Source organism: Strix uralensis, chromosome 20 (genome assembly GCF_047716275.1).
Source record: "Strix uralensis isolate ZFMK-TIS-50842 chromosome 20, bStrUra1, whole genome shotgun sequence".
In the NCBI taxonomy this organism is placed as follows: Eukaryota; Metazoa; Chordata; class Aves; order Strigiformes; family Strigidae; genus Strix; species Strix uralensis.
Window position 1 is genome coordinate 354,902 of NC_133991.1, and position 23,078 is coordinate 377,979.

The window sequence follows — 23,078 nt, forward strand, 5'->3', positions numbered from 1 at the left end:
TTATCAGTTGTTATAGAAAATAAAGTTCACAAGGTTGTACAGCATCTGACCTCGTTTGTGTCTTAATCTCGCTCTTGGGATCATTTAAGAACCCGCCCCGATATTGGATCGGGACATTTTAAATTGGCATCACAGACAGGATCCCTAGAGACAAGAGTGCTGTACTATCTTGCTGTGTCGGATGCAAACCTCTCAGGATGAAATAACTCCCTTTGTGTTACATTAAGTTGTGACCTCCTGAGAGTGAACAGGGGAAGTTGTGGACAGTGATATTGCATTTGTGTTTGGGTTAGGTGTGACCTCCTGAGACTGGACAGGGGAAACATGCATGCCAAGGTGTGGCCCTCTCAGGACGATAATCCCCTTCACATTGGTCTGGCCTCCTGAGGGTGAACAGGAGAAGTTTGACATTAAGGTGTGACCCTCTCAGGACAAAAACCCTTTTTCATTAGGAAAGGGAAAATTAATGGCTACCCTGAAGGCAGTCGATGTTTGTGATGATGTGCCCTCACGGGGTGAAGGAATAGATAAATTATATGATCTTTTGGAAGCACACCGATCTCGCCCGTCATTTCAGGGACAAGACTGGGTGAAAAACCACTGATTTCAACCACAGAGTGTGGTGGATAGGATAAGGGTATTGCAGAAGGAAGCTAAGGTTAAGAAGGGAAAAGGAAAAGCTATAATTTGTGCAGTGTTAGGAGCGAGTCTGGCAGCTGCAAAGGAAGAGAGAAAGGAGAGGTCTAGTCAAGCTGATATTGTAATAGTCTCCCTGCAGACGGTCATACAGACCCTGCAGAATCAATTGAGAGAAGCCAAAGAATTACTAGAGGAGGAAAGGAATCAAAATATAATATTGAAGAACGAGTTGAGGGAACAACTCTTGGCGGAGACGGATACACTGGCAGAGGCAGAGGTGAAACTTCTGGAGAAGGGGATACGGCAAATTTATCCCCAAGGAGATTTGCAAAAGGCAAAAGAAACTGTAGAAACCCCCCCTCATACGTATCCGCTGGTTAAAACAGAGTATGTGTGTGAGGATGATAGCGATAACTGTCCTCAGGTTATCACCAAAGAAGTCCCATTTACAGCAACCGAATTGGCAAAGTTGAAAAAAGATTTTGAGAGGACTGCAAAAGAATCAGAGACGGAGTATGTGTGGAGAGTGTCCTTGTCAGGAGGGGATGGAATCTTGTAGTCAGAGAAAGAAGCAGAAGGATGTTGGGGTCCGGGCATATTTTTAACTACCAGCGACCGCTGAGCCCCATGGTCATTGACTCAGAGAGCTGCATACTGGGCTGGAGGGCTGAACCCCATAGAGAGGGGGGATCCCCTTGCCATAACAGGTATGGTGGATCAGTTAGTGGAAAGTGTGCAGAAGGCAGCCTGTCTGCAGATGATGTATGATCGGGAGCTCAAGCCCAACCAGGGCTCCCCGATGATGATGCCTGTGGACCCAGAGAGGATGACTCCCCTGATACGAGGACTTCCTGACTCCCTGAAACCCATTGGTGTTCAGTTGCAAGGGAAGATTCAAAATACCCCCAATGTAGAAATAATGACGGCCACTCTGGAGGAGATAGTGACCCCTGACCACCGACGGCCAGGGAGGAAAGTATGGACATGGGGAGAGGTAGCCCAGGAATTGATTAATTTTGGGAGAAAATATGGCCCTGTTGATGGATCATCCCAAAGAACTGAAACCAGTGTCGTACGGGCTGCAGAGTAAATTAATGGATGACAATCAGCCATGAGGAAGGGCCAAGGCTTGGGATCACTCCGATGTCAGAATTCTGGGAGAGAGAGGCCCCTAACTCGAGAGGGACTGTGGCAACTAGGACTTCAGAAAGGCGTTCCCCGTGACTTGATGGACGGACTCCCCATCCAAAAATTAGAATGGCTTGTGCAGAACTGGCGGATATCACCGCACAAGGTCTCCAGGTCCTTAAGGAAGATGGCGAGGTCAGTTTCCTCCTGCCTGGCCTGGAGGACAGCTCGCAGGTGTTACACCTCCACCCCCATCAATCCATCTCATTTTCCAGGACAAGCTGTCTTTGTCGCTGTCCTGGTTTAACCAGGATAGGGTTAAGTTTCCCCAGCAGAGGGGGGGAGCTCTAGCCGGGTTATTCAGATACCATGCGGACGTCACATCCTGGCAGGTCACATTTTCCTGGCGCGGGAGCGCGGTGCACTCGTGGTTTTGTACATCGTGCTTCAAACTGCTGTATTTGGTAGCTATTTTGCTCTGTTCATTGCTATCACTATTACTGTTATTGTTATTGCTGTTGTTTGTTGTGTTGCTATTGCACTGTTGTATTAAACCTTTCCTTATTTCAGTCTTGGGGCTTTGTATTTCACTCCCTTTGTGGGGGAGGGGCAGCGGCCGCGTGGTCTCAGACCCTGGCAGGGGCTAAACCACCACAACTTTGGCGCCCAACGTGGGGCTGGAGAAGACTGAAATAAGGACAAAAGGAGAAGTGTGTTAGAGCAATCTGTTAGGTGTAATTTTTTTGTGTTTTTACTTGTATTGTTTGATAAGAAATGTTTGCAATGCTGGGCAATTTGCTTGCGTGGTGGGGCTGGATTAATCCTCATCTCCACTCTGTGTTCCTAGTGCTGGTGTTTGTTCTCGGTGGAAAATGTATCAAGGGTCTTGTTCTGCTCTACTGGTTACTGTCTGCTTATAATGGGCTCGTTTCGCTGCTTGTGGGGGTGCACCGCTACCTGTTTGCTGCCTGGTCTTTTGTTTGGTGTCTCACCCCCTCTATGGGTGAGCCAGGGGAAGAGATTCTCTCAGTTTTTGAGAGTTTCAGCTATCCCTGGAGCATCCAGGCCAGTGTGTTTGCGGCACAATGCTTTCTAAATACCTGCCAGATCTTGTTTTGGGCCATGCGGTATTTCTCCAACAGTAGCACCACCCGGAAACCTGCCCCGGGGGCAGATAGTTATAAATGGCAAGGTGTGTGGGAAAAGATGGGCAAGTGCCCGAGTCAGTAGTCACCCCCAATGCTTTGGGATCTCACTGCCGAACAAGTGCAGAGTCCTGATAAACTGGTGGAGTGTTTGGAAAAGGTGTGCTGCCAATCTGACAAACCCCAGGAGACACAAATCCTTGCGATGTGCTGGGGGCTTGCCCATGCTTACCGTGTCATCTTTAACACTGTTCACTGCCCTCAGGGGGGTGAAAGAGCTGCAGGGTCTGAAAGTGAGCCTGCTGGTACAGCAGCTGGGCCAGGGGGACAGGCAGCGCCAGTACCGGTCGCCTCCACCAGCACAGCAGCTGAGCCGGAGGGACAAGCAGTACCAATATCAGTTGCCCCAATACAGAAAACCAAATATACCAAAAAATCCCCTCGCAGTGCACAGGGTGATAATGAACCAGGCCCATCACGAGAGCAGGAGGAAGAGCCGGAGGTAACCATCCGATCTCTATCCCTCAGTGAGTTGCGAGATATGTGGAAGGATTACAGCCGCATTGCAGGCGAGCAAATTTGCACCTGGTTGCTCCAGTGCTGGGATACTGGAGCTGCTGGTTTGGAATTGGAGGGGACAGAGGCCAAGCAGGTGGGACCTTTAGCCAAGCAGGCTGGTATTGACAAGGCAATAGGGAAACAGGCTCAAACCCTCAGCCTTTGGAAGCGACTCCTGCTTGCTGTGAGGGAGAGGTACCCCTACAAGGATGATTCTCTATGTCGGTTAGGCAAGTGGACCGACATGGAGAAAGGCATCCAAAACCTCAGGGTAATGGCTGTGTTTGACATGATCTATGGTGATCTGAATGATGAGCAGTCACCAATGGATCCAGATCTGGTCCCTTGCACACAGCTGATGTGGCGGAAGTTCCTGCAAAGTGGACCAGAGGGACATTCCAAAGCATTAGCAGCAGCATCCTGGTGGTGAGATACTCAGACAGTGGATGAAGTGACAATGCAGCTCCGGCACTATGAGGGAAGTCTCCCTTCCTCCCAACATGCTTTGGTTTCAGCCGTAGAGGAACTGTCTCAGAGGCTCCAAAAAATGGAACAGGACATGTCCTGTGTTCAGCCTGCACAGGCCGATGTCTCAGCTATTAGAAGCAGGCGTTTCCCCACCCAAGAGAAGGGCAGTAGAAGGTACACACCACAGGGCACCCTGTGGTTCTTCCTCCGCGACAATGGGGAGAACATGAGAAGGTGGCATGGGCAGCCCACTTCCGCCCTAGCTGCACGAGTACAGCAACTGAAAGGGAAGACCACCATGAAAGGGGAGTCTTCCAAGAGAGATGCAGCTCCAGTGTCTAGTCAGAAATCCCCCAGACAGAATAGAATGGCCAACAGTATGCTTGACCCTCTTGAGGGGACCAGGAAGTCATTCCTGCAGGAGTCACTCTTAGATCAAGTGAGTGATGGTGAGCAGGACTAGAGGGGCCCTGCCTCCAGCCAGGTGGAGGAAAGGGATAATCGGATTTACTGGAAGGTGTGGATCCGATGGCCTGGCACATCAGAACCACAAGAATATAAGGCCTTGGTAGACACTGGCGCACAGTGCACCTTGATGCCATCAAGCCACAGTGGGGTTGAATCCATCTGCATCTCCGGAGTGACAGGGGGGTCCCAACAGCTGACCCTATTAGAAGCTGAAGTAAGCTTAACTGGGAAGGACTGGCATAAGCACCCCATTGTGACTGGCCCAGATGCCCTGTGCATCCTAGGTATAGATTACCTCAGGAGAGGGTACTTTAAAGACCCAAAAGGGTACCGGTGGGCCCTTGGTATAGCTGCCCTGGAGGAGGTTGAGCAATTGTCCACTTTACCCGGCCTCTCAGAGGACCCCTCGGTGGTGGGGTCGCTTAAGGTTGAAGAGCAGCGAGTGCCAATTGCTACCAAGACGGTGCACCGGCGGCAGTACCGTACTAACCGAGATTCCCTGGTCCCCATCCATCAGCTGATCCGTCAACTAGAAAGCCAGAAGGTGATCAGCAAGACTCACTCACCTTTCAACAGCCCTATATGGCCAGGGAGAAAACCTAATGGCGAATGGAGACTGACCGTGGACTACCGTGGCCTGAATGAAGTTACACCAGCGATGAGTGCTGCAGTGCCGGACATGCTAGAGCTCCAGTATGAGCTGGAGTCAAAGGCAGCCAAGTGGTACGCCACAATTGACATTGCTAACGCGTTTTTCTCCATTCCAATAGCACCAGAGTGCAGGCCACAGTTTGCGTTCACTTGGAGGGGTATCCAGTACACCTGGAATCGATTGCCCCAGGGGTGGAAACACAGCTCCACCATTTGCCATAGACTGGTCCATACTGCTCTGGAGAAAGGTGGGGCTCCAGAACACCTGCAGTTCATTGATGATATCATTGTATGGGGGGACACAGCTGAGGAAGTCTTTGAGAAAGGAAAGAAGATAATTGAAATCCTCCTGAAGGCCGGTTTTGCCATCAAGCGACAGAAGGTTAAGGGGCCTGGAAGGGAGATTCAGTTCCTAGGAATAAAATGGCAAGATGGGCGTCGCCACATCCCAATGGAGGTGATAAACAAGATAACAGCCATGGCCCCACCAACCACCAAAAAAGAGACTCAGTCTTTCCTGGGCGCTGTGGGGTTCTGGAGGATGCACATCCCAAACTACAGCCTGATTGTGAGCCCTCTCTACCACGTAACCCGCAAGAAGAATGATTTTAAATGGGGCCCAGAGCAACAACAAGCCTTTGAACAAATTAAGCAGGAGATTACCCAGCCAGTGGCTCTCGGGCCAGTCCGGACAGGGCAGGAGATTAAGAACATGCTCTACACCGCAGCCGGGGAGAATGGCCCTTCCTGGAGCCTTTGGCAGAGAGCAGATGGGGAATCCCGAGGCCGACCTCTAGGCTTTTGGAGCCGGGGATACAAAGGCTCTGAAGCTAACTATACCCTGACTGAGAAGGAGATACTGGCAGCGTATGAAGGAATTCGAGCTGCCTCAGAAGTGGTCGGCACTGAGACACAGCTCCTCCTGGCACCTCGACTGCCGGTGCTGGGATGGATGTTCAAAGGAAAGGCTCCCTCCACACATCATGCAACAGATGCCACCTGGAGTAAATGGGTTGCGTTGATAACACAACGGGCTCGAATAGGGAACCGCGACCCCCCAGGATTAGTGGAAATGATCATGAACTGGCCAGAGAGCAAAGATGCTGGGATGTCACCAGAACAAGAGGTGAAACATGCTGAGGAGGCCCCACCATATAACGAGCTGCCAGAGGAAGAAAAACAATATGCCCTGTTCACTGATGGGTCTTGTCGCATTGTGGGAAAACATCGACGATGGAAGGCTGCAGTGTGGCATCCCACAAGAGAAACCACTGAAGCTGTTGAGGGACAAGGTGAATCGAGCCAGTTCACAGAGGTGAAAGCCATCCAATTGGCTTTGGAGATTGCTGAGCGAGAAAAGTGGCCGAGGCTCTATATCTACACTGACTCGTGGGTGATGGCAAGTGCCCTGTGGATGTGGTTGCAGCAATGGAAACAGAACAACTGGCAACGCAAGGGCAGACCCATCTGGGCCGCTGAAGTATGGCAGGACATTGCAGCCCGGGTGGAGAACCTCGTTGTGAAGGTGCGCCATGTGGACGCCCATATACCCAAGAGTTGAGCCACTGATGAACATCAGCATAACCAGCAGGCGGACCAAGCTGCTAAGATCGAGGTGGCTCAGGTGGACTTGGACTGGCAGCGTAAAGGTGAACTGTTCATAGCCCGGTGAGCCCATGAGACCTCGGGCCACCAAGGCAGAGATGCAACATACAGGTGGGCTCGAGATCAAGGGGTGGACCTCACCATTGACACCATTGCAGAGATCATCCACGGATGTGAGACGTGTGCTGCAATCAAACAAGCCAAATGGGTGAAGCCCCAGCAGAATGAAGATCGATGGATGAAATATAAATATGGAGAGGCCTGGCAGATCGACTACATCACACTGCCACAGACCCGCCGAGGCAAGCGCCACGTGCTCACAATGGTGGAAGCAACCACTGGGTGGCTCAAAACTTATCCAGTGTCCCACGCCACCGCCCGAAATACCATCCTGGGCCTTGAAGAGCGAGTCCTGTAGCGACACGGCACCCCAGAGAGGATTGAGTCGGACAACGGGACTCACTTCCAAAATAACCTCATAGATGCCTGGGCAGAAGAACACGGCATCGAGTGGGTCTACCACATCCCCTACCACGCACCAGCCTCCGGGAAGATCAAGCGCTACAATGGACTGTTAAAAACTACATTGAGGGCAATGGGGGGTGGAACCTTCAAACACTGGGACACACATCTGACAAAGGTCACTTGGTTAGTGAACACAAGAGGATCTGCCAATCGAGCTGGCCTGGCTCAGTCAAAACTTCCACGTGTTGTGGACGGGGATAGAGTCCCTGTGGTGCGCATGAGGGACCTGCTGGGAAAAATGGTCTGGGTTAGTCCTGCGCCGGGCAAAGGCAAACCCATCCACAGGATTGTTTTTGCTCAAGGACCTGGGTGCACCTGGTGGGTGATGCAGAAGGATGGAGAGGTCCGATGCGTGCCACAAGGGGACTTGATTGTGGGTGAAAACACACCGTGAGTTATACTGTGCTTTTGTTAATTTTTCTTTGTCAATGCTAATTGCTAAGTGGCAGCTGGATGTGACGCACATGATATAGAATAAAGGGGTGGATTATGTCCTGGTTTAACCAGGATAGGGTTAAGTTTCCCCAACAGTTGGGGCGGAGCTCTAGCCGGGTTATTCAGCTACCATGCGGACGTCACATCCTGGCAGGTCACATTTTCCTGGCGCGGGAGCGCGGTGCACTTGTGGTTTTGTACATCGTGCTTCAAACTGCTGTATTTGGTAGCTATTTTGCTCTGTTCATTGCTATCACTATTACTGTTATTGTTATTGCTGTTTTTTGTTGTGTTGCTATTGCATTGTTGTATTAAACCTTTCCTTATTTCAGTCTTGGGGCTTTGTATTTTCACTCCCTTTGTGGGGGAGGGGCAGCGGCCGCATGGTCTCAGACCCCGGCAGGGGCTAAACCACCACAGTCGCACTTCCTACAGTGGGCACAGTGCCACTGGTATTGGACACACCCCTTAATAAGTACACCTGGAAGGCCAAAGATGCTTATAGAAAGGAGCACAAAATTAATATAAGGTGGATCATTCCATCTTTTTGATTATAACTCACTTCTGGTTCTCAAAACGAAACGAGAAGATTTTTCTTTTCTTTTCTCTTGCAGGTGAAACCTCCCCCAGAGAACGATATCCTGAGTCACGACTGGGGATCCTTATGTGGATTTTGATTCTTTGTATAGTATTGATGTCTATTGCCTTATTAATATTTGTAGGATGTGTTGTGTATCATCGTCGAAACTGTTTTGGGCAACCGTTCTCCTCTCCCTTGGTTCCGGAGGAAGCTCCGGCTCTCTAACTGCTAACCAAGAATGGTGGGTCAGCAATTTCAATACAGTCCATAATGGGATGAGATTCTGGACTGAGGATGCTGACCCCTGGCAACTCCATTTTCCTAGAAAAGGTATTTAGTGCCTTAACTGGACAAAAGAGAGAGGAGTACGAGTCGGGGAGAGTGTTTGTGAATGGGCTTTATCCCCAGGCTTTGATTATTATGACCCCTATTGCAGGCCACCACTCCAGTCACGGGGTGGTATAACAACCCATTACCTCATTGGGGATAAGCATAGCAGGGATCTACCCATGAAAGCAAAATAAAAGTACCAAGGCCTAAACAGCACATGCGCTCTGGGCTGGGGGCGTCCATTTTGGTGGATCCCCGACTCAGGCAAGTCAGACCACCATCTACCTTCAGCTCCGCAGTCTGCGACAGCAACCAGAATGTACACCCTTTTAATATTGAATTTTGTGGCTGTTACTATGTTAGCTCTTGCTATATTTTCTCTTGCGGCATGTATGTGTTCGTCCTGTAAGTGTCCATGTAAACCGTCTTGTAGTTGTACCTGTTCATGTAAACAACCACCTCCTTCCCCTCCCCGTCCCCAAAGACCGAGAGCACATTCCTCGGCCCAGTCTGAGACACATCTTGTTTAACTTTGTTTGGTTAAAAAACTGTTAGTTGATAGTGTTACTGTTACCTTTTCATGTTTGTTTAGAATATTTTTAACATTGTTACAGATAGTGTTGTTTATTTACCTTTGTTTAAATCTGGAACAGAAGTTCCTAGGCCCAAACGACGCATGCGCTTTAGGATAAGGGGGCATGGAAAGGGATTTTCCTGCCGCACATGCTGACCCCAACTCCAGCAGACCACGTGGACTGCCAGGGCCTCAGACATTTTGTGGTATTTTGTTAAGAATCGCGCGAATATGTTAGTAATACTTTTAATTCACTTTATAACCTTAGCCTTGATAATCATTCTCTTATTTGTTCTTATAATACAACTTTTTTGTCCCTGTGAATGTCAATCATGTGAACTGCTGTCGTGTTCTTTTGTTGATTCGTTGGAGCCTTAAAATTGGTTTATAAGATGTTTTGGTTTTATAAAATTAGTTAGTTTTAAGCATGATATATCTGTTAAAGAATGTTATTTGTTATATGTTTGTTAGATAAAAATGTTTATGTTTGTTAAGGATAATGTTAAGGACATGTTTATTGATGACAATTTGCCGGAAATCTTGTTTGTTATTGTATTTTGTGCTTTTTCTGGTCTTTCTCTCTCTCTCTGTACTGTTATCTTTAACGCCACCACGAAGACAGCAATGTTGAGCCACGGGGTGGTGTAAGGAACTGTGTTAGACTTTATTGTCTCAACATTGCTGTTTCACGACTACCACTTCCTGGCCTCAGCATCCTGTTGCCATGGAGGAGTACGTTCCAAAGGAGACGAAGGGTCCCAGACGAAACCATGACATCTGCTCAAAGCTAGAACAACGACAGCCTTGGCAGTGCCTGCCAAGCTGTACCTGCGCGTGAGCTGGCTGAAGAGGAAGTCGGGGCGAGGAAGATGTGCAAAAGCTGAAGGGACCGCAGGTCGACCCCCTCCCCCGCCAGCACGACAACCACAAACACCTGGGCACGCGTGCATGGAGGACTGCGGGGCAGCACATATTACAATGAGCTCCGTGGAAATGGGCGGACTCTTCGGAGAAATTGTGGGGACTGGGACAATAAAAGGACTGCGTACTCCTCCCTCGTAGTGCATCCTTCTTCGACGCTGTTATGCTTGTTTCTTGGAGCTGGGACCTCAGCGGAGCTTGGAGCTTGGAGCACCATCACCTACACCGAGCCCGAATCAACAGAACATCGCTGGATCCCTGGTGGTGGCGGTAACTAGCTGCATCTCTACCATTTTCTTGCTTAGGGATTCTGACTTTCTCTTTCTTTTCCTCTCTGTCCTACCGCTATTATCAGTTGTTATAGAAAATAAAGTTCACAACGTTGTACAGCATCTGACCTCGTTTGTGCCTTAATCTCGCTCTTGGGATCGTTTAAGAACCCGGCCCGATATTGGATCGGGACACAAACCCCCAACCTTATCCCCTAACCCTTAAACCTAAAACCAAACTCCCAAACTTATCGCCTAACCGTAATACTAACACCAAACCCATAAAATTATCCCCTAATCCTTAATCCTAACACTGAACCCTTAACTCTAAATCCTAACACCAAACCCCCAACCATATCCCCTAACCCTTAATCCTAACACCAAACCCCTAACCCTTAATCCTAACACCAAACCCCCAAGTCTAAATCCTACCACCAAACCCACAACCTTATCCACTAAAACATAACCCTAACACCAAACACCAAAGACTTAATCCTAACACCAAATCACCAAGCCTTAATCCTAACACCAAACACAAAAGCATTAATCGTAACACCAAACACCCAAGCCTAAGACCCTAACCCTTAATACTAACACAAAACCCCCAAGAATTAATCCTAACACCAAACCCTCAAACCTTAATCTTAACACCAAACTCCCAAACCTTAATCCTAACACCACACCCCCAACCCTTAATCTTAACACCAAACCCCCAAGCCTTAATCCTAACACCACACCCCCAACCTTAATCCTACCACCAAACCCACAACCTGATCCCCTAAACCTTAATCCTAACACAAAACGCCCAAAATTTATTCCTAACACTAAACCCCCAAGCATTAATCCTAAAACCAAAACCCCAACCCTAAGCCCCTAAACTTTAATCCTAACACCAAACCCCCAAGCCTTAATCCTAACAACAAACCCCCAAGCCTTAATCCCACCACCAAACCCACAACCGTATCCCCTGACACTTAATCCTAACACCAAACCCCAAAGATATAATCCTAACACAAAATCGCCAAGCCTTAATCCTAACACCAAACACCCAAGCGTTGATCCTAACACCAAATACCCAAGCATAAACCCCTAACCATTAATCCTAACATAAAAACTCCAAGCTTTAATCCTAACACCAAACCCCCAAAATTTACTACAAACACCAAACTCCCAACCCTTAATCCTAACACCAAACCCCCAAGCCTTAATGCTAACATCAAACCCCCAAGCCTTATTGCTAACATCAAACCCCCAAGCCTTAATCTGAACACCAAATCCACAACTTTATCCCCTAACACTTAATCCTAACATGAAACCCCCAAGACTTAATCCTAACACTAAACCCCCAAGAATTGATCCTAACAGCAAACCCCCAAGCCTAAACCCCTAACCCTTAATTCTAATACCAAACTGCCAAGCCTTAAACCTAACACCAAACCCACAACTGTATCCCCCAAGCCTTAATACTAACACCAAACCCACAGTCCTAAATCCTAACACCAGACTCCAAAGCCTTAATCCTAACATCAAACCCCCAATCGTAATCCTAATACCAAACTCCCAAACTTTAATTCTAACACCAAACCCCCAAGCATTAATCCTAACACCAAATGCCCAAGGCTCAAACCAACCGCCAAACCCACAATATTATCCCCTAACACTTAATCCTAACACCAACCCCCAAAGACTTAATCCTAACAACAAATCACCGAGCCTTAATGCTAATAGCAAGCACTCAAGCATTAATCCTAACACCAAACCCCCAAAACTAAGCCCCTTTGAGACAGGGAATGCAAACAATTGTAGTTAGATGGCGCAAGACAGAAGAACTTGCGCGAAGATGAGGAGGGCTATGTGCAGAAACATACCAGGTGCTGATAGTGTTGCTAGGCTACTATCTCCTAGGCCGGGCAGAAGCCTCCTCTACCCTTGAAAATGTATGTGTCAGCAACAGATTACCCCAGATTCCGGCACAAACTGGCCTGGGGGTTTGACCAGGGAACAGACAACCACTGAGGCTGTGCAGAACGACTGGGTGAAAAGTTCATCAGTGAGGAAGAGGAGATACTTCATCTATACGACCCCCGCCCAGGAATTTGCAACCACTGCCCAGGACTTGAGGAGGTCAATGCGCAGACGCAAGGGGAGGAGACCTGATTACCATAAGAAGCGAGGGGAGGCGGGGATAGATTATGAATATGTATAGGCGTCTTATGAATATGCAATACTTTGTACCATATAAGCAAGACAATAGCTACAGGAGGGCGCGCATGCTTGTGGTGGATCGATCCCCCATGCGCCCAGCGCTGGATAAACATACCTGCTTTACAACTCCAAAGTTGTAGAGTTATTTTTCCTCAAGTCATTTTGGCACCCCAGATGGGACGATCTCTACTCGGCTGCCGGGACCGCTGAAGAGTGAACTTCCTAGGTGCACCCCGAGCCCTTCTCGGAGGAGCTCCGCTCCCAGCTGTCCACGGCGGGAGTAGACAAGGACCATCGGATTCGCGGACCAAGGTATGTTTAGAGGAATAACGGGCTGCTGGTAAGACGCGCAGAGACGTCTGGCGCACAGCCTTGTCCCGAGGAAGGGGGTACCTATTTAGTTTTGATTCTGCGAGACCGCACAGAAAGGAACATTGGGACTTGGGGTTATGGGAGCGTCATTGACCACCTCGACCAACTGAATAAGTGGGTATCGGGGTTCATGGGAGTGTCATTGACCACCCCAGGGTCTGACACTTGCAGTTTGTTGCAAGTGGTGGGATTTATTGGAATCATATGGTTTTGAACTTATGGCAAATTGTTAATGGTTTATGATATATGTTACAAGCGGACTTGGTGAACGGTTAAACTTTGGTGTACTTTGTGGTATGAGTGAAAGTGCGGTGGGCCCTTTAAGTGTCTGTATGTTTGTGTGTCTGTGTGCCTGCAGGGCGTGAGTGAGACGCAGTCATTGTAAAACAAATGAGAAGCTGAGTAGTGCATTGTCTTTGTATGTTCCGTGAAAACATTGTATGAACCAGAGACGGGAAAGTGAATCCCTTCTCCGCTGGTTTGGATTAGAATCTAGTGATTATCTTTGTGAAAGAAATGAATGGTTGGTGTGGGAGAATAGTTCATATTTGTTAAGAGGATTGTATTCAACTCCTTCTGGACAGCTAGTAGCATTAGACTGGGAACAGCCAGCCGATCATTTCCCCCGGGTTCGTGGGAGAATCCCCTGCTTTCTTTGTGCCCCTGTTCCCGGCCAAGGGAATTCTCACCAAGCATGGGTATTAGCAGAGTGCGTAGATTGTCGATGTAAGTGGTATTGTGCGTCTGATAAGAGAAGGTCGAGGTGTGTAGAGTGTCGGAAAGAAGAAGAGTGGTTAGACTTCTCGATCGAAAGACGGGAGTCGACAATTATTAAATTTGTGTGTGGAAAAAGTCATAAGATACCGGAACTTTGGGAAGTGAAGGAGGAGGAGTGGGAGAAAGTTAGAAAACAGTGTAGAAACCACTATAAGTGGAAAGAAAAGATTTTGGGAAGAAGGAATAATAATGGGGAATAAGCAGGGAAGAATTGTGAAGAAAAACCCATTGGATTGTATTCTCACGCACTGGAAAGACATAGCGGGGAGGGGAAGCACGGAAAGCAAGAAAATCATGATTAAATATTGTAATCAGTGGTGGCCACTTTACAGACTGGAAGAGGAGGCTAAATGGCCACTGAATGGAACCTTAGACTATCATACACTGCTACAATTAATGTTATTTTTACGGAGAGAAGGGAAGTGGGACGAGGTGTCCTACGCAGATATGTTCTTTACCCTCCGGAATCATCCGGAGTGGCAGAGGGATTGTGGATTAGTTCCACCACAAGACCCTTTAGTGCTTGCCCTAGAAAAGGACTATAAAGGGGAAATGAAAGGAAATTAAAAAGGTGCTGCTCATCATGCAGCATTGGACAGAGGTGTACAAGAGTGGATAAGACTAGAAGGGTGAAAGAACAGAGCTTGGAAGACTTATTTAAACCCCCTCCTCAGCCCCAGGAGCAGGACGGGGACTCGGAGGAACCGTCCATTTCTCCGGATAGCCCAATCTCCTCCCGGACGCGGGGAAAGGCTCCTGAAGCCCTCCAAGCACCCCTCAGAGAGGCAGTGGGACCTCAGGGTGGCACTATGTTGGTAAAGGTGCCGTTTTCCACCTCCGATTTAGAGATATAGGAAAAGAAAGCTAAAAACTACTGGAATGACCCTGAAAGCGTGACTAGACATTTTCAATTTATTATAAAGCAACATAACCCTGATTGGGAAGACATGCAGCTGTTACTGGACCATTTAACTGAGACAGAAAAACTGCTGATTTTAAAAACGGCACAAAATTTGGCTGAGGATCACTATAGAGCTGCTGGGGGAGACTATAAGGAGTTCCTCCCTCTACACGATAATCCGAAATGGGATCCTAATCGATCTGCACATGTGGAAAGATTATGAGTGTACCATGAATGGGTTGCAATGGGAATGGAGAGGGCTATCCCTAAGACCATAAATTGGTCAGCACTTTATGAAATCAAACAGGGTCCATCCGAGTCCCCATCAGAATTCCTGGATCGACTGAGAGATACCATGCGCCACAATACTCCCTTAGACCCAAGCTCAGAGATAGGGATACAACATTTAGCTTCTCTGTTTCTAGGGCAAGCCACAGGGGATATTAGGAAAAAGCTTCAGAAGTTACCCCCTCCCGGGGGAAGGAACTTAGAGACACTATTAGAAGAAGCATGGAGGGTATTTTGGAATAGGGAAGAGGACTACAAGAGAGGGCACAAGAAAATACTGGCAGTAATAAAAGAAGGGGAACAAAGGAGATTGGAGCGACCCCCGCTCAAAAGAAATCAATGTGCCATATGCAAGAAGTTCGGACATTGGAAAAGCGAGTGTCCGGGGAGATGGAGAAACAAAGGAAAAGGGGGAAACCGCCAAAGGCGGCAGACGTTAGCTAATTTAGAACAATGACGGGGACCTGGGGAATCTACCCTAGCGGATCCACTGGTTACAATAAAGCTAGGGACAGAACAAAAAGAAGTAGAATTTTTGGTGGACACTGGAGCAACATATTCAGTCTTGAACAAGGACTTAATACCCTTAGAGGAAGATTACGTCATGGTGGTAGGAGCCACTGGCCAAAGTGAAAAGGCATACTTTTGCAAACCTTTAAAATATGAATTAGGAAACCAGTTAGGCATACACAAGTTTCTGTATATGCCTAACTCCCCGAAAGCGCTCCTGGGGAGGGACTTATTAGAACAATTAGGAGCAACCATTAACTTTAACAATGGAGAGATTACTCTGGAGGTAAACAACCAAGAACTTATACAAATCATGAGCTTATCTCTAACTAGTGTTCCCACAGAAGGAGAAATTAGTAAGGAAATTATCAATCAAGTGTATCCTGGAGTGTGGGCCACTGACACGCCTGGAAGGGCGAAGAATGCTCCCCCCGTAGAGGTAAACCTTAAAGAAGGACAACAACCGGTAAGAATTAAACAATACCCTTTAAAAAAGGAGGATCGGGAAGGGATCCAGCCAGTTATAGAAAAGTTTTTGCAAATAGGATTATTAAAAGAGTGTGAATCTAATTTTAATACTCCCATATTACCTGTCCAGAAACCCGACGGGACATATAGAATAGTTCAGGACCTAAAAGCAGTCAATAAAATAACAGAAGATCTCCACCCAGTGGTGGCAAACCCATACACTTTGTTAATGAAATTAACTCCTGAGCTAATCTGGTTTACGGTTTTAGATCTCAAGGATGCTTTCTTTTGCCTCCCTCTCCTCGAAGCCAGTCAAAAGATATTTGCATTTGAATGGGAAAATCCTAAGAGTGGACGTAAAACCCAGCTAACCTGGATGGTATTGCCACAAGGATTTAAAAACAGCCCCACTATATTTGGTAACCAATTAGCAAAGGACCTCGAACTATGGGAAACCCCAACTCCACCTGAAGAGGGAAATCTGCTGCAATATGTGGACGACATCCTAATCACCACCAAGACCGAAGAGGCCTGCGTAACCTGGACGGTAAGCCTTTTAAATTTTTTGGGACTTCAGGCATGTCTAAAAAGAAGGCCCAAGTAGTGCAGCGTGAAGTGATCTATCTGGGATATGAGATCAGTGCTGGAAAGAGAACATTAGGACAAGCTCGGAAGGAGGCAATTTGCCAGACTCCAAGGCCACAAACAGTGAAAGAATTGCGAACGTTCCTGGGAATGACCTGTTGGTGCAGGCTATGGATCTATAACTACGGACTACTTGTTAAACCTCTATATGCACTAACCACCGCTGAACAGAAAAATCTCCAATGGAATAAGGAGGCCATACAAGCTTTTGATTTGCTAAAGAAGGCCCTAATGTCAGCTCCAGCCTTGGGATTCCCAGATGTAAGTAAACCATTCTTTCTCTTTTCACACGAGAAACAGGGAATTGCATTGGGAATACTGGCACAAAATCTAGGGCTGTATCGTTGGGCAGTCGCCTATTTTTCCAAGCAACTAGACACAACTGCCAGGGGTTGGCCCGGATGCCTACGAGCGGTTGCAGCAGTGATCCTAAACGTGCAGGAGGCACGAAAATTCACCTTGGGCCAGAAAATGACTGTATTAGTATCTCACACAGTGTCGGCAGTACTGGAAATTAAAGGGGGACATTGGCTTTCACTCCAAAGATTCCTGAAATATCAAGCGGAATTAGTGGAACAGGATGACGTAGAGATCGTAGTAACTAACATTGTCAACCCAGCTTCTTTCCTTAGCGGAAACACAGGAGAACCAGTGCAACATGACTGCCTGGAAACCATTGAGGCAACCTACTCAAGCTGCACAGATTTGAAGGACAACCCGATGGAAGATACAGAAAACTGGTTTACAGATGGGAGTAGCTATGTCCTGAGTGGCAAAAGGTATGCTGGGTATGCTGTTACTACCACCCAAGAGATACTGGAATCAGGACCACTGCCTGTAAGTACATCTGCACAAAAGGCAGAGATAATTGCTCTAACCCGTGCACTGGAATTAGCCCAAGGCAAAACTGTGAACATTTATACAGACTCAAAGTATGCCTTTGGGGTAGTCCACGCTTATGGAGCAATCTGGAAGGAAAGAGGACTGTTAAACTCACAAGGAAAACACATCAAACACGGGAAGGAAATTCTAAGACTACTAGAAGCTGTCCAACTGCCAAGACAAGTGGCGATTATGCACATCAAAGCACACCAAAAGGTGAACTCGGCTTTAGAAAAAGGAAATGAACTGGCAGACAGAGAGGCAAAACAAGCAGCCAAAAGAGAGGTAAAGATGGAGGGAGCTTTAGTCCCTGACGGACAGACTATCGTAGAGGGTAAGCCTACTTATACTAAAGAAGATCAAAAGCTTATTACAGACTTGGAAGGATCATATAATGAGGAAGGTTGGGCCATCACTCCCCAGGGGAAGGTAGTAATTCCCTCTTATTTAACTAGACACCTGGTACGAGAGGAACACCGAAAAGGCCACTGGGGAGCAGAGGCCCTATACCGATATTTGGTCAGGAACATTAGAGCCAGAAATTTGTATACCATAGTAAGGCAAGTAACTCGACAGTGTGATCTTTGCCTCCAGACTAATCCTAAAAATACCCCCAATATAGAAGTAGGCCAGATTGGAAAGGGAAATGGACCGGGACAACAGTGGCAAATTGATTTCTCAGAACTTCCAAGAAAAGGGGGGTATCGATATTTATTGGTACTAACGGATACCTTCTCAGGTTGGCCAGAGGCGTTCCCCACTAGGACGGTTAAAGCCCGGGAAGTGACAAAAGTGCTAATACAAGAAATAATTCCACGCTTCGGGGTTCCAGCAACTGTATCCTCGGACAGAGGGCCACACTTTATTTCAAAAATAGTTCAACAAATCAGTCGCCATCTGGGTATAGATTGGCAACTTCATACCCCGTATCGTCCCCAATCCCATGGCCAGGTAGAGAAAATGAATCATTTGATTAAACAACAAATAGTGAAGCTCGGTCAGGAGTCAAACCTGGCCTGGCCCCAGGCTCTCCCTTTGGCTCTTTTGCGCATACGAGCCAAACCAAGAGCCAAGGAAGGGTTAAGTCCTTTTGAGATGCTATATGGCAGACCTTACGCGGTGCAGAAGGGAACATCAATGCAAGTTGGGGAGGAAACTATGACCTCATACATGATAACCCTAAGTAAACAGCTCAGTAGAATTGGGAAACATGTAGTTGGAACTCGGGGTAGAGGATTAGATGGACCTGTACATGATATACAGCCTGGGGACTATGTGTATGTTAAGTCTCTTGCAGAAAAGACGTTGGAACCGCAGTGGGAAGGGCCGTTTCAAGTACTGCTCACGACATTTACAGCAATCAAAATCAAGGAACAAACGCCGTGGATACATCACACCAGAATAAAGAAGGCACTCAGTCATAAACCAAAATGGGAATCAACACCTGTGGGGCCATTAAAACTTCGCATTCAAAAACAGTGATATGGACATATATATATATAACTTTACTGAACTGTAACTCGATCGGAGTTACGGTGTTCCCGCATACGGAAATGATTGTTGCAATGGTTACACACAACGACATAGACACTCTCCTTTCCTTACCCTATGATAAGGACGTACAGAAGTGGGTGACGCGAGGAAACAGTGTTTCGGTAAGATGTCGGAAGTTTACTGGGTCCCGTACCAAAAGTATAAGAGGTTATGGCTATAGAATAGAACCAAAGGACACCCCCACATGGTATTACATACCATGTGTAAAACTAAACTCAGACTGCTGGATAAATGTAACTACTGTAGAATATTCTTTTAAAGTTTTGTGCGGTGATGATTATAGACTCTGGCTAGATGCTGACTGCTATGCAAATTCCACTACCTCACCACCTGACACACCTGTAAAAACCTCAAGGCCAAGGATCTTTAAAATAGGCCCATACGTGATCCGGAAAACTGGCCAACAAGTTGTACTGTTTAATCCCCAATGGTCACTAAAGCAGGTAGAGGTGCATTTACAGGTAAATCTGGCAGACGTACAAACAAAGTGCCTCCCATATGTGGAAACAGCTCAAAAGGGATGGACAGCCTGGCTAAAATCTCGCGCTGCTCAGAGGCAAAAGAGAGACGTGACGGGAATTTTAGGAACAGGATTGGGAGTATTGAACAGTATAGATTCGGAAGTGATAATGAATAAATTGGCAACAGCAACCCAAGAATTGAGCCAATTACAACAGCCTCTACACTCATCATTACTTACCTTAGGGACTCATCAATGGCTAACATCGAAACTCCTCCCCGACTGGGAAAGAATTAATATCAAAGACCATTCGTTGATGGTAGAAGGGATGGAGGCTTTACAGAAAGACACATCCCTGGCTCTTAGTTGTATACAGGCACACATGTGGATACAATCAATTATCTCCAATATTCTGAGAGAAGGAGAGGAAGGAATCCTTCCCATGGAGATCCGAAAGGTAATTTGGGATAAAGCACTTGACCAAGAAAGAGAACTACAATCTTGGTGGAAAATGGTAAACTTCATGTATGATAGTGTGAATGATAAGATAATTGCCTTTGTGTTGACCGTATCAAGAGCTGCCCAATGCAAAATCTACCCTATCGCTGCCATAGGATTGTATCATGAGGGGACAATAATCAATCCAATAGGACATAAAGGATGGGCATGGCAGCAGGAGGATAAATGGCAGACAATTGATACAGAGCTGTGTACTAGTATGGGACACCAGGGATATGTCTGTGAAGGAAACACCATAGGGGCTCAAGACATATGCTTGGACACCCATCAGAAAGAGTGTAACTTTGAAGTCCAACCCTCTCCTAACAACCACACGGTTCTAATGTACATAGGAGAAGGATGCATCTGTCTACGGACTTCTTGTAAGAGCTTGATAGTCGATAGTTATGAAAAAGGGATAGGAAACTACTCTAATCATTGTGTGTGTAATTTCACTAAAATTGAAGGGTGTGACTTCAACTATGTCATCCCTGTGTTAATCTCCCAGATAATAGAAACAGAGTTCAATTTGTTTTGAAAAATAGATTCCACTCCCATAGGCATGAACTTGGAGAGAGTAAAGGAAATGCTACAGCATGAAGACTTACTCTCCATCCTAGAGGAAGTAAGAGAAAAAGGGAAAGAAATGTTAATTGTAGTAAGACATGATACAGAACAGATTCATGAAATTTTGACAAAAGTACAGAAGGTGGGAGAACATCATTGGTGGGACACCCTCCTAGGATGGTCACCAATGACCACCGGAATCCTTAATACGGCACTTCACCCAGTAATAGTACTGTTGATGTCTGTAGTGCTGCTGTTAATCCTCACTCCAGCTATATACATTTGGAATTGGAGACTGACAAAACGCCTGCAGGTTATGTATGATGCCTTATATCACAATCCGAGCTTTAAGCAACAAATTTACTAATCTGTAGGGTAGCACAAACATATTAAAAGGTTGAAAAGTAGATTATGAACTAACCAAGTAGTAAAAGAATTTACTAAGTAGGAAGAAAAGGGGGGAATGAGACAGGGAATGCAAACAATTGTAGTTAGATGGCGCAAGACAGAAGAACTTGCGCAAAGATGAGGAGGGCTATGTGCAGAAACATACCAGGTGCTGATAGTGTTGCTAGGCTACTATCTCCTAGGCCGGGCAGAAGCCTCCTCTACCTTACCCCTTACCCTTAATCCTAACACCAACCTCCCAAGACTAATCCCATTACTCTTAATCCCAATATCAAAGCCCCAACCATATGCCATGACTCTTAATATTAACAACAAATGCCCAACACTTAATCCCAACACCAAAACCCAACCCTTAATCCTAATACGCAACCGCCAAGCCTTAATCCTAACACTAAACCCTCAAGCCTTAATCCTAACAACAAACCCCCAAACTTTAATCCTAACACCAAAACCCCAAGCCTTAATCGTAACACCAAACCCACAACTTTATCCCCTAAAACTTAATCCTAACAGGAAATCCACAAGATTTAATACTAAAACCAAACCTGCAAGCAGTAACCCTAACACTAAACACCAAAGCCTAAGCCCCTAAACCTTAATCTTAACATCAATCCCCCAAGCCTTAATCCTAACACAAAACCCCGAAGCCTAAACCCCTAAACCTTAATCCTAACACCAAACCCCCAAACCTAATCCCCAAGCTTAATCCTAACACCAAACACCCAAATCTTAATCCTAACACCAAAACCACAAGGTTTAATCCTAACACCAAACCCCCAAGCCTTAATCCTAACACCAACCCCCCAAAACTTAATCCTAACACCAAATCACCAAGTTTTAATCCTAACACCAAACATCCAAGCCTAAACCCCTAACCATTAATCCTAACACCAAACCCCCAAGCCTTAATCCTAACACCAAACTCCCAACCCTTAATACTAACACCAAACCCCCAAGCATTAACCCTAACACCAAACACCTAAACCTAAGCCCCTAAACATTAATCCTAACACCAAACCCCCAAGCCTTAATCTGAACACCAAATGCACAACCTTCTCCCCTAACACTTAATCCTAACACGAAACCGCCAAGACTTAATCCTAACACTAAACCCCCAAGAATTAATCCTAACAGCAAACCCCCAAGTCTAAGCCCCTAACCCTTAATTCTGATACCGAACTACCAAGCCTTAATCCTAACACCAAACCCACAACTGTATCCCCCAAGCCTTAAAACTAAGAACAAACCCCCAAGCCTAAATCCTAACACCAGACTTCAAAGCCTTAATCCTAACACCAAACCCCCAAGGCTTAAACCAAAACTCAAACCCACAATCTTATCCCCTAACACTTAATCCTTTAACCAACCCCAAAAGACATAATACTAACAACAAATCACCAAGCTTTAATCCTAATACCAAACACCCAAGCATTAATCCTAACACCAAACTCCCAACCCTAAACCCCTCACCCTTAATCCTAATACCAAACTCCCAAGACTAAGCCCCTTACCCTTAATCCTAACATCAAACTCACAACTTTATCCCCTAACCCTTAATCCTAACACCAAACCCCCAACCCTTAATCCTAAAACCAAATCCCCAACATTTAATCCTAACACCAAACACCCAAGCCTAAGACACTAAACCTTAATCCTAACACCAAACACACAAGCCTTAATCCTAACACCATACCCCCAAGATTTAATCCTAACATCAAACCCCCAAGCCTTAATCCTAACACCAAACTCCCAACCCTTAATCCTACCAACAAACTCCCAACCCTTAATCCTAACAGGAAACCCCCAACCCTTAATCCTAACATCAAACCCCCAAGCATTAATCCTAACAACAAACCCCCAAACCTTAATCCTACCACCAAACCCACAACTTTATCCCCTAACACTTAATCCTAACACCAAACCCCCAAGACTTAATCCTAACACCAAACCCCCAACCCTTAATCCTAAAACCAAATCCCCAACATTTAATCCTAACACCAAACACCCAAGCCTAAGACACTAAACCTTAATCCTAACACCAAACACACAAGCCTTAATCCTAACACCATACCCCCAAGATTTAATCCTAACATCAAACCCCCAAGCCTTAATCCTAACACCAAACTCCCAACCCTTAATCCTACCAACAAACTCCCAACCCTTAATCCTAACAGGAAACCCCCAACCCTTAATCCTAACATCAAACCCCCAAGCATTAATCCTAACAACAAACCCCCAAACCTTAAT

General features: G+C 46.5%; 1 pseudogene; it reads left to right on the plus strand.

The window, feature by feature from the left end:
* The first annotated feature begins 466 nt into the window (after positions 1-466).
* LOC141952771 (uncharacterized) lies at positions 467-8,299 on the plus strand (annotated as a pseudogene).
* Positions 8,300-23,078: the final 14,779 nt, after the last annotated feature.